This window comes from Phocoena phocoena, chromosome 10 (assembly GCF_963924675.1).
Source record: "Phocoena phocoena chromosome 10, mPhoPho1.1, whole genome shotgun sequence".
Lineage (NCBI taxonomy): Eukaryota > Metazoa > Chordata > Mammalia > Artiodactyla > Phocoenidae > Phocoena > Phocoena phocoena.
This window is the reverse complement of record NC_089228.1, coordinates 19,608,326-19,617,695: the sequence shown is the minus strand read 5'-3', so window position 1 is coordinate 19,617,695 and position 9,370 is coordinate 19,608,326.

Genomic DNA, 9,370 nt, shown 5'->3' with positions numbered 1-9,370 from the left:
CAGTTAAGTTACTTGGAAATAGTTTGCTCCTTGGATTTGCTAGTCTAGATTTTAGGATTTGCTAGGCAGTACCTGAGCAATATTTACTCTAATTCATCCTCACCACTGAGGCCGGACCCTTCTAAGTACGCTAATCAGTCAGTGCCTTCTGAATCTTCAAGTTTTACTATTCTGGCTGATTGTAATAGTCACTGTTGCCAGCACTGTGTGAGGAGTGGCTACTATTGTCTCTAATACACCAACCTCTGCCTGTACTTCCACTCCTCTACTTCAGGCTGCAAACTGCTTCCGGCTGCAAACTCTGCAGTCTGGAGTTATCATGGGCCTCATCTTATTTGTTTCCCATTTCTTAAGGATCACTGTTCTTTGTTATTTGCTATCCTGTGTCTCAAAAACTGGTTTGTTTGTTTTTGTAGGGTTTTTTTTGTGTCGGTGGTGGGTGGGTGGGTGGGTGGGGATTGTTTGTTTTTTGCTTAAATAGGAAGGTACATCAACTCCTTGTCATTTCATCCCAGCTGAAGCAGTAGAAGTGTTCAACTTCTTGAAATAATTTGTAATGCTTCTTTACTTACCATCAAGAGTTTTAAAACTGTATATTTTTATCTAAAAACTACTTTAGCATTTTTACAGTGATTTATTTTTATTGTAATTTTTTTGATTTTGATTTTCACTTAAGTCAAGGTTACTTTGTTTTTAGACATGTGGAATGTTTAAGCCATTATGTAAGAGAATGTAATTTTTCAGATTGATTCTTTTGTGTTTTCAAGCTTCTTTTGTGAATTAGTTCGTGGTAAATTTGGGGAATAATATGTGTATGGCTAAAATAAAAATAATGTATACTTTTTACATTATTTTATAAAAAGAATGTATAATTTTTGTTTGATATATTGTTCTCTTCACATACACTTACCCCTACTAGTTTGAGCCTACAAATCAATTTATTCAAATGTTCCATATTTGTGCTCTTCATTTTCTGACTGGTCCAATACATTCTGAGAGGAATTTGTTAAATCTTTTATCTACAATGTTTTACTTACTTATTTCTTCCTGTAAGTAACTCTTACTGCTGCTGAGTACATTTTGAGGCTATATTATTAGTCACATGTTAAGTGTTTATTATCACTGTGTCTTTTTTTATTTCTTATTCCTTTGTAAGGCTAATAATTTATGTCTTTGTCCAGCATGATATTTTTTTCCAAAAAGTGCTTTCTTCACTGTTCTTATGAAATAGTTGCCACTATTTTCTTTGGTTCATATTTTCTTGGTCTTCCTTATTCACTGCTTTTTTTTTTTTTTTTTTTTTTTTTTTTTTGTGGTACGCGGGCCTCTCACTGTTGTGGCCCCTCCCGTTGCGGAGCACAGGCTCCGGACGCACAGGCTCAGCGGCCATGGCTCACGGGCCCAGCTGTTCCGCGGCATGTGGGATTTTCCCGGGCCGGTGCATGAACCCGTGTCCCCTGCATAGGCAGGCGGACTGTCAACCACTGCGCCACCAGGGAAGCCCTCACTGCTTTATTTTTAAACTCTGTACCGTTTTGTTTACGTGTGCTTCTTATAGAAAAAAAATTACTAGTGCTTATATTTTTAATATAACATCAGAGTCTTTATATTTTGATTTTGGATTTAACATGTGTATATTTACTGTAAAACCGTTGTATTAAAACTTACTTTAGCTATCATGTTTTCTGTTTCCTATATGCTACACTTTCCATCTTTCCCTTGCCCTCTACTGCTAGTTCTTGTTAAAATAGGGACAACACATCAGGATATCCATGCTTTCCTATATATTTCTTAAACCTACAAAAAGCAATTTATTCCCTTTGAAAAAGACAACTCCTCTAGTTTGCTCTCCCCTTCCTCTTGTTATATTCTCAGATCTGAGCCGACACGTCAACACTGTATGTTGGTATTAACTAGAATTTAGGTTTGGATTATTAAGAATGTGTATTGTTTTTGTCCTTGCTTTTGTACAAAGCAAAGCAAGCTTTGGTATGCTATCATTATCATATATAATATTCCTCTAGGACTTTGCTTTTTACTGGAGTACCGCCCCCAGGAGTGTTGTCTAAGAGGTTTATGCTGACAATCTACTTTTGATTTCATATATAAATGAGAGCTATCTGTCTTGAATAGTGAATGTATTACTGATGTGACTAATTTTTCCCTCTAAGCTCATGCACCCTGTGGGTGTCAACTAACGTGTCTAGCAAAGTGGATTCTAAGGAGAAGCTAAAGGCCAAGCCCTGGGGGAAGAGAGGGGTGTTTGATCCTCTAGCATTATAGTCTGGATTTGGCCCTATCATTTTTCCACTTCTTTACAAGCTGAATCTGACCCTCATGGAATTTGCTTGTGCTTCCGCTTCGGACACTGCTGTTTTCCAAGGGCAGACTCCCTATGTTGGGTTTTTTTTTTTATGCTTCAGGGTATGGAGGAAGAGACGAGGCAGATAAGGGAATGCTCACGGGAAGTTGTCTCTGCCTATACCTCTGTTACCTGTTCTTTACCCTACCTGGGTTCTAGCACTATTACCTTATTAACCTCACCCCTCAGTTTCTAGGCTCGTATCCACTCCTGAGGCCCTCTGGAAGGGAGGTCCCAGAAACACTTTGCATGTTTCTCCTACCACTCTAAACACCAGGACTTTGAAAGGTTTTTCTCAGGCTATTTGCCTACCACCTCACTTTCCCATGGTTATGTCCTGGTCAGTCCTTCTTGGCTATGGGTTTGGGATTTTTTGTTTTTTTGTTTTTTGCGGTACGCGGGCCTCTCACTGTTGTGGCCTCTCCCATTGCGGAGCACAGGCTCCGGACGCGCAGGCTCAGCGGCCGTGGCTCACGGGCCCAGCCGCTCCGCGGCATGTGGGATCTTCCCGGACCGGGGCACGAACCCGTGTCCCCTCCATCGGCAGGCAGACTCTCAACCACTGCGCCACCAGGGAAGCCCGGCTATGGGGGTTTTTTTGTTGGTTTTTTTGTCTGTGAGTTAACCCTGGCTTAGGTCCTTTCACTTTTGGAATCCTTATAGCCTTACTTGGGATCTGGGACATTACCCTGGCAGGGACACTGTATTGGGTACTTCTCAGACCCAAGTATCTAAGTTTTGGTTCTCTCTGCTCCAAATTTGTCTTTCTACTTGCTGGTCAACTTTAGTTCTTTCTGCTTGGAGACACTGCTCTTACATCCTGCTAACCTACTCAGAAGTTCATAGAATAAATTCCACAGGGGGCTTTGAGATGCCATTCACAACTCTTCCTTTTCCCTAACAGAGTCTAAACTGAGAATCTTCAAGTCAAGCTCTTGAGGCACAAATTGATTTTTAGAATTCCAGATGAAATACTCCAGTCTCAAACTGAGATTCTTACGTATTAGCCTATAAAGTTAAAACATGTATTAATTTTAAAAGATGTCAGCTTTGGAAAATATACCCAGGGGAGTTAACTTTTTTTTTTTTTTTTTTTTTGCCCAGCCATTGCCATTGCTTCCTTTCTCTCCAGTGGTGATTGTGTTGTTTATTTTTTAGGGATGCCTGAGATTTCTCCCTGAACAAGAGTAACTGAGGTCCACAGTGCGGTCAGATGCCTTTTCCCTAAGCCAACTCAGCACATGCCTTTCTTGAGGTGAAGCCATCAAAGACGGTGAGTGGGGTTGCCCTGGAGGAGACCCACCAAAATCAAATTTCTTCTCGACATAATCCATAGTGCATAAAAATTAATCAAGTCCTACCATGACTTGCTTTATTCATAATACTTAATGGTCATGTAATAGGAGGTTTTATTCAGCAGTTAAAGTTCATAAGTGTGGGTTTTACATGGAGATAGGTATTATGCTGATGGTTTAATTACACACCTTTTTGCACACCAAAGGAAATGGGTTATGCAGGTTTTGTAATTCAGGAGGGACTTCTGAGAGCGAATGAACCTAAGGTGAACTGATCTTTCTGAAAATGTTTAGTTTTAAATTAGTGACTCTTGAGAAATGTGCAACCCAGGAGCTATTTGAGGTTAGAAGTTGCTTATGTATGCACAACTCTCCCCACCCCACCACCACACACACATTTCTAGGTCTCATCTACAAAGTACAAATTTTTACTTTATGAACTTAATTTAGCACTACGTCATTACCACATCTCCTCTGCTTTAAGGCTAGCATAGGGGACTTCCCGCCCCCCCCACCCCAAGGACATCAATTTTAAGTTCATTAAGTAAGTCACGTGATACTGGGCCAAAAATAATTCTGCTGGATCTCCCAATTCTTGATTTCCTTGAATTGAAACTTTTCAGTTTCTCCAAATTAGATTCTGTTTTCACGGGACCAGGATTTTCTACCTTCCCTGTGTTACTGAAAGCAAAATATCATTTACTCTTTCCTGACCCATCACACACCCGTGCACATATCCAGCTCCATCTGCTTCCCTAACTCCAGACTCCTTTAATCGGCTGCCTACTCAGCATCTCAGGTTGGGTGGTCAGCAAACCTGTTTGGGTTTAAAAGGATCAGTCAATCTCCTGACATTACCTTGTACCTGTTCCTGTTGAAGTCTTCCCAGTTTGGTCAATGGCAACTCTGTTCTTGCAGTTTTTCGTGCCAGAACACCTTGGAGTCTTTGCTGACCCTTCTCCTTTCTCATGATGGGCCATAGTCAGCTGCAAATTCCGTTGGCTCTATTTTCAAAATATAACTCCCCCTCACCGTCTCTCCTGCTGCCCCCTTAGTTCTAGCCACTGTAGTCTCTCTTCCATCCAAAGCCTCTGCTGCCATACTTGGTTCCCTACATTGACAGCGTAGCAGCCAGAGGAATCCTGTTAAAATCCAAGTCAGTGGATGTTATGCTTGTGCTCGTAACCTCCAGTGGCTTCCATCTCACCAACAAGAAAAACAAATGTCCTCACAGTGAGATCACTGATGCATAACATCATCTGCTCCATTACCTTTCTGTCCTTGTTTCCTACCACCTCTTCCACACTCTTTTTCTTCTAGACACAGAGCCTTTGCCTTCCCTGTTCCCTCTTCGTAGAACTCTTCTCTCAGATATCTAGCCACCTTGCTCCCTTCAGATCTTTATTTAAATGGCACCTTAGGGTGGAGGTCTTTACTATGGCAACCAGCCTACCAGCCCTCTTCTAGGCACTTGCTATCCCCCTTCCCTGCTATTTTTCTCCCGACTACCTATCACCATCTAACCTGCTGTTATCTGTTTCCCCTTTCTAGAGAGGAAGTAAAAGGAGGCAGGGATTATTTTCTGCTTTGTTTACTACTGAACCCCCAGAAAGTAAAAAGGTGTCTGACACACAGTAGGCACTCAGTATAACGGTTTGTTTGATGAATGATCCACCTCTAAGGTGTAACTAGATAATAAGCAACTCGAGGGCTGGGGATTATGCCTTTCAGTGGTGAAAGCTCAACCCAATACATAGCACTAGTGGGGGTAGTGGACAATTGTTTTAGCCTCCCTGGCATCACTGGTAGTTTTTAGAGGGAACAGTTTTACGCTATTCAGTATGGTTCTGATGGGTGTGTTCTGGCATGGCCAGTTAGAGGACGTCTCTCCTGCTGTTGGTTATTATGATTGGCTGGGAGAGGAGGGGAAGACCCAGGCTGGGCTGTGGTCCTCCCTTAGACGTCTCTGATGGTGAAGACAGGGTACCCTGACTCCAGACTCACAGATACGGCACTGCCTGTGGTCTCCTCCTTTACCGCACAGAGGAAGCCAGGGGCAATATTCAAAATAGTCAGCAGCTGGTATGGCATAGACAGCATCAATCAGAATTTGGACACTGGGTAAAAACACTGACACTATCTTATGGCTGTGTGCCAGCTGAGTTTCGGAAGCGGAAACCCACCTGTGGTTGGAGAGAGTGAGTTTCATACACCGAGAGATGGAATGTTTGGCGTGGGATGGAGGGTGGAAGAGAAGAAGACTTATTATTTAGTAGGTGGGGAAGGAGACACAGACACATCAAATATTTGCCACTCTTTGAGTCCATTGTCTGTATGCCTCGCCTTGCTCTGTTCTTTAGCATCTTTTATATTCTTAATTACCGCTTATTTGAGACTATGAAGACGTTTTGTGCAAAATCACCACTTTTGGAGAGGTAAACTCAAGCATTAGTGACCCCTCTCTCTGTTTAGCTGTGAGTCTGGATTTGAGCCTGTGTTCAGTCAAGCCTGAAGACAAATTCCCTCTGATCAAGAAATGAGAGAGGGCTTCCCTGGTGGCGCAGTGGTTGAGAGTCCGCCTGCCGATGCAGGGGACGCGGGGTTCGTACCCCGGCCGGGGAAGATCCCACATGCCGCGGAGCGGCTGGGCCCGTGAGCCGTGGCCGCTGAGCCTGCGCGTCCGGAGCCTTGCTGCGCGACGGGAGAGGCCACAGCAGTGAGAGGCCCGCGTACCACACACACACACACACACACACACAAAAAAAAAGAAATGAGAGAAACAGTATAAAACGCAGCCAAGTTTTTTTCCCAATGATCAGCTATCCCTTTTTAGCACCTTGGATGATGTTGGGTTTGGTGAGAGCACATTTTGCCTCTCTTCCAGCTCCGAAGAGGTGCTCCTCTTCTCCCTAGTACCACTGTGTTTAGAGTGGTAATTGTAATTGCACAATGACAGGAGAAGCATCAGACAGAACGTGTATTTGGCATGTCACATGACTTTTTTTTATGAAGCCATGATTATGCGTGGTCTAGCCTGGGCTTGTGCCTTAAACATCGTCTAACCTGTGCTCTCCCTTACTTTTGGAGCTCCAGACATACAGGCCTCCTTTGAGATCCTTGAACTTGGAAGCCTCCTTTCAGATCCTTGAACTTGGAATACTCTTTTCTGTAGCAGGGCCTTGATGCATGTTGTTTCCTCTGTGAATTGCCTCCTGCCTCGCGGTATAGCCATCAGGACTATTTGATTACAAAAGAAAGAGAGCCACCTCAAACCGGCCTATGCAAGAGAATTTCTTGACTCACATCATTGAAAGCCAGGGGTATCCCTCTAGCTTCAGGCATGGCTGCATCCAGGAGCTCAAATGATGTGATCAGTATTTCTTGTTCCCAGTGTCGGTTTCAGTCTCCCTTCCCCTCCTGGCTTCCTGTCTTGGTCTTGGTCTTGGTCTCGGTCTTGGTCTCAGCTCTTAGTCTTTTTTTTTTTAATTAAAAAAAACAAAAAGTTTATTCAAGTATAGTTGATTTACAATGTTGTGTTAATTTCTGCTGTACAAAGTGCAAAGTGATTCAGTTATACATATATATATATATATATATATATACAGTCTTTTCCATATTCTTTCCCATTATGGTTCGTCACAGGATATGGAATATAGTTCCCTGTGTCATACAGTAGGACCTTGTTGTGTATCCATTCTCTATACAGTAGTTTGCATCTGCTAATCCAACCTCCCAATCCATCCCACTCCCACCCCCATCCCCTTGGCAACCACAAGTCTGATCTCTGTGTAGGACACCCTGCATTCAGTCGGTCACCAAATCCTACCCAGTTGATCTCCAAATGGCCTCCTGGGTCCCTCCCTCTCATTATCCACATCGTCACTGTTCACCTCCTCCTTTCTGACTGACCTGCGATACAGCGGCCTCCTGCACGGCCCCTGGGCTCTCTCCTTGGCTCTTGCAAAGTTGTCTTACGGGATCCCACTGCCTGCCTGACTACTCTACTGCGTACATAGCCACGGTTTCAGCTCTTAGTCTTGTTCTGGGCTTCTACCTGTGGCTCTTCCTCTTCGGTCTCTGTTTTCCTTTATTTCCTTTTACTTAGGCGGCTCCTTTCCGTGTTATAGCACAAGCAGGCAAGCGTAGCTTTTAAGCTCATGGCCTGGCCAGTCAACAGTTTCTTCGGGAAGAGTGTTTCTCTCAACAGTTTTCATAAAAGTCTTGGGATGAGCTCTGAGCAGGAAGGTAAAAGTCCTGCCGAAGTAACATGGACAGCGTGGGAGAGGAACCCAAGGAATGAGGGTGCTGTACTTGCAGAATAGAAATGACTGCTGGGAAACAAAGTCGCTGGACGTCCACCTAGATGATCCTCGCTCACCTTTCAGGTCTTAACTCAGTCTTTTGTCTTTGCAGAGCTTTTTCTTGACCCCTCCCCTCAAGAGCACGTTTCTCTGTGTGTGACACATCCTTGGAACACTTGCAAGTTTACATTCCAGTGTGAGGCTGAGTACATCCAGCTAGAGTGCAAAATACAGGAGGATAGGCACTGAGTCTGGTTTTCTCAACACTTTATCCCATTTCTTAGGAGTAAATTCCGTGGCTCACTCTTGACACACACATATACACACATGAAATCTCGTTTTGTCATTATACCTGTCTTGCCATGTGAGAATTTTTACTGAAGCTTAGAGACATTTGTCCACATTTGCACAGTTATCCAGAGGCCAGGGCGACTGAAATCCCATTTATCTGGCTTCAGTCCCGGGCTTCTCTGCTTCTGCTCTTAGCCACTCTCATTGCCCACAAGGCACGTTCAGGGTGGTCCCACAGGGAGCAAGACAGAGTGAGCCTGTCCTCGAGGAGCTCACCGTCCCTCTAAGTGTCCTGTCAGGGACAACGGATCTCAGCTGAGATGGGGATTCCGGATATAAAGGTTTTTATCTACCTATGAGAAAGACTTCTAGGGGATTTTATAGAACAAAAAAACTCAAGGGATATGTCAGGCCGCTCTCCATTTCGGGAAGGAGCAGAAATAGTCCTCTTTGACGGGAGGCAAATCATAAAGACCCTGTGATACACAATTAATTCGGAGTGTGTCCATGCCTGGGCACTGTTCTCTTGCCATTGTATTTAATAGTGGGCACAATGGGATAAATTAGGAGTTTGGGATTAACACATACATACTACTATATATAAAAGAGATAACCAACAAGGACCTACTGGATAGCACAGGGACCTCTACTCAATATTCTGTAATAACCTATATGGGAAAAGAATCTAAAAAAGAGTGGATATATGTATATATAACTGAATATATATATATACACACACATATATGTATATATAACTGAATCACTTTGCTGTACACCTGAAACTAACACAACATTGTAAATCAACTAGACCCCAATATAAAATAAAAATTATATTTAAAAAAATGGTGGGCACAACAGGCTGTAGAGGGCTCACATTTAAATGGTTTTTCTCCATGTTATTTGATAACTTTGTAATATCTTAAAGAAGAATGTCAGTGATTCCACTTTAAAGCTATATTGTCACATGAGCATATGTGGTACCTTAGGTGAGAGAGAGGCTCTTTAGAGGTAAGTGGTGCGACCAGTGCCAATAAATGGGCTAAAAGAATCGGCCATGGAGGCAAATCAGCCACGGAGGCAAATGCCAACTCTCCAGCTTCTCCTCCACGCAACCTTGAGTG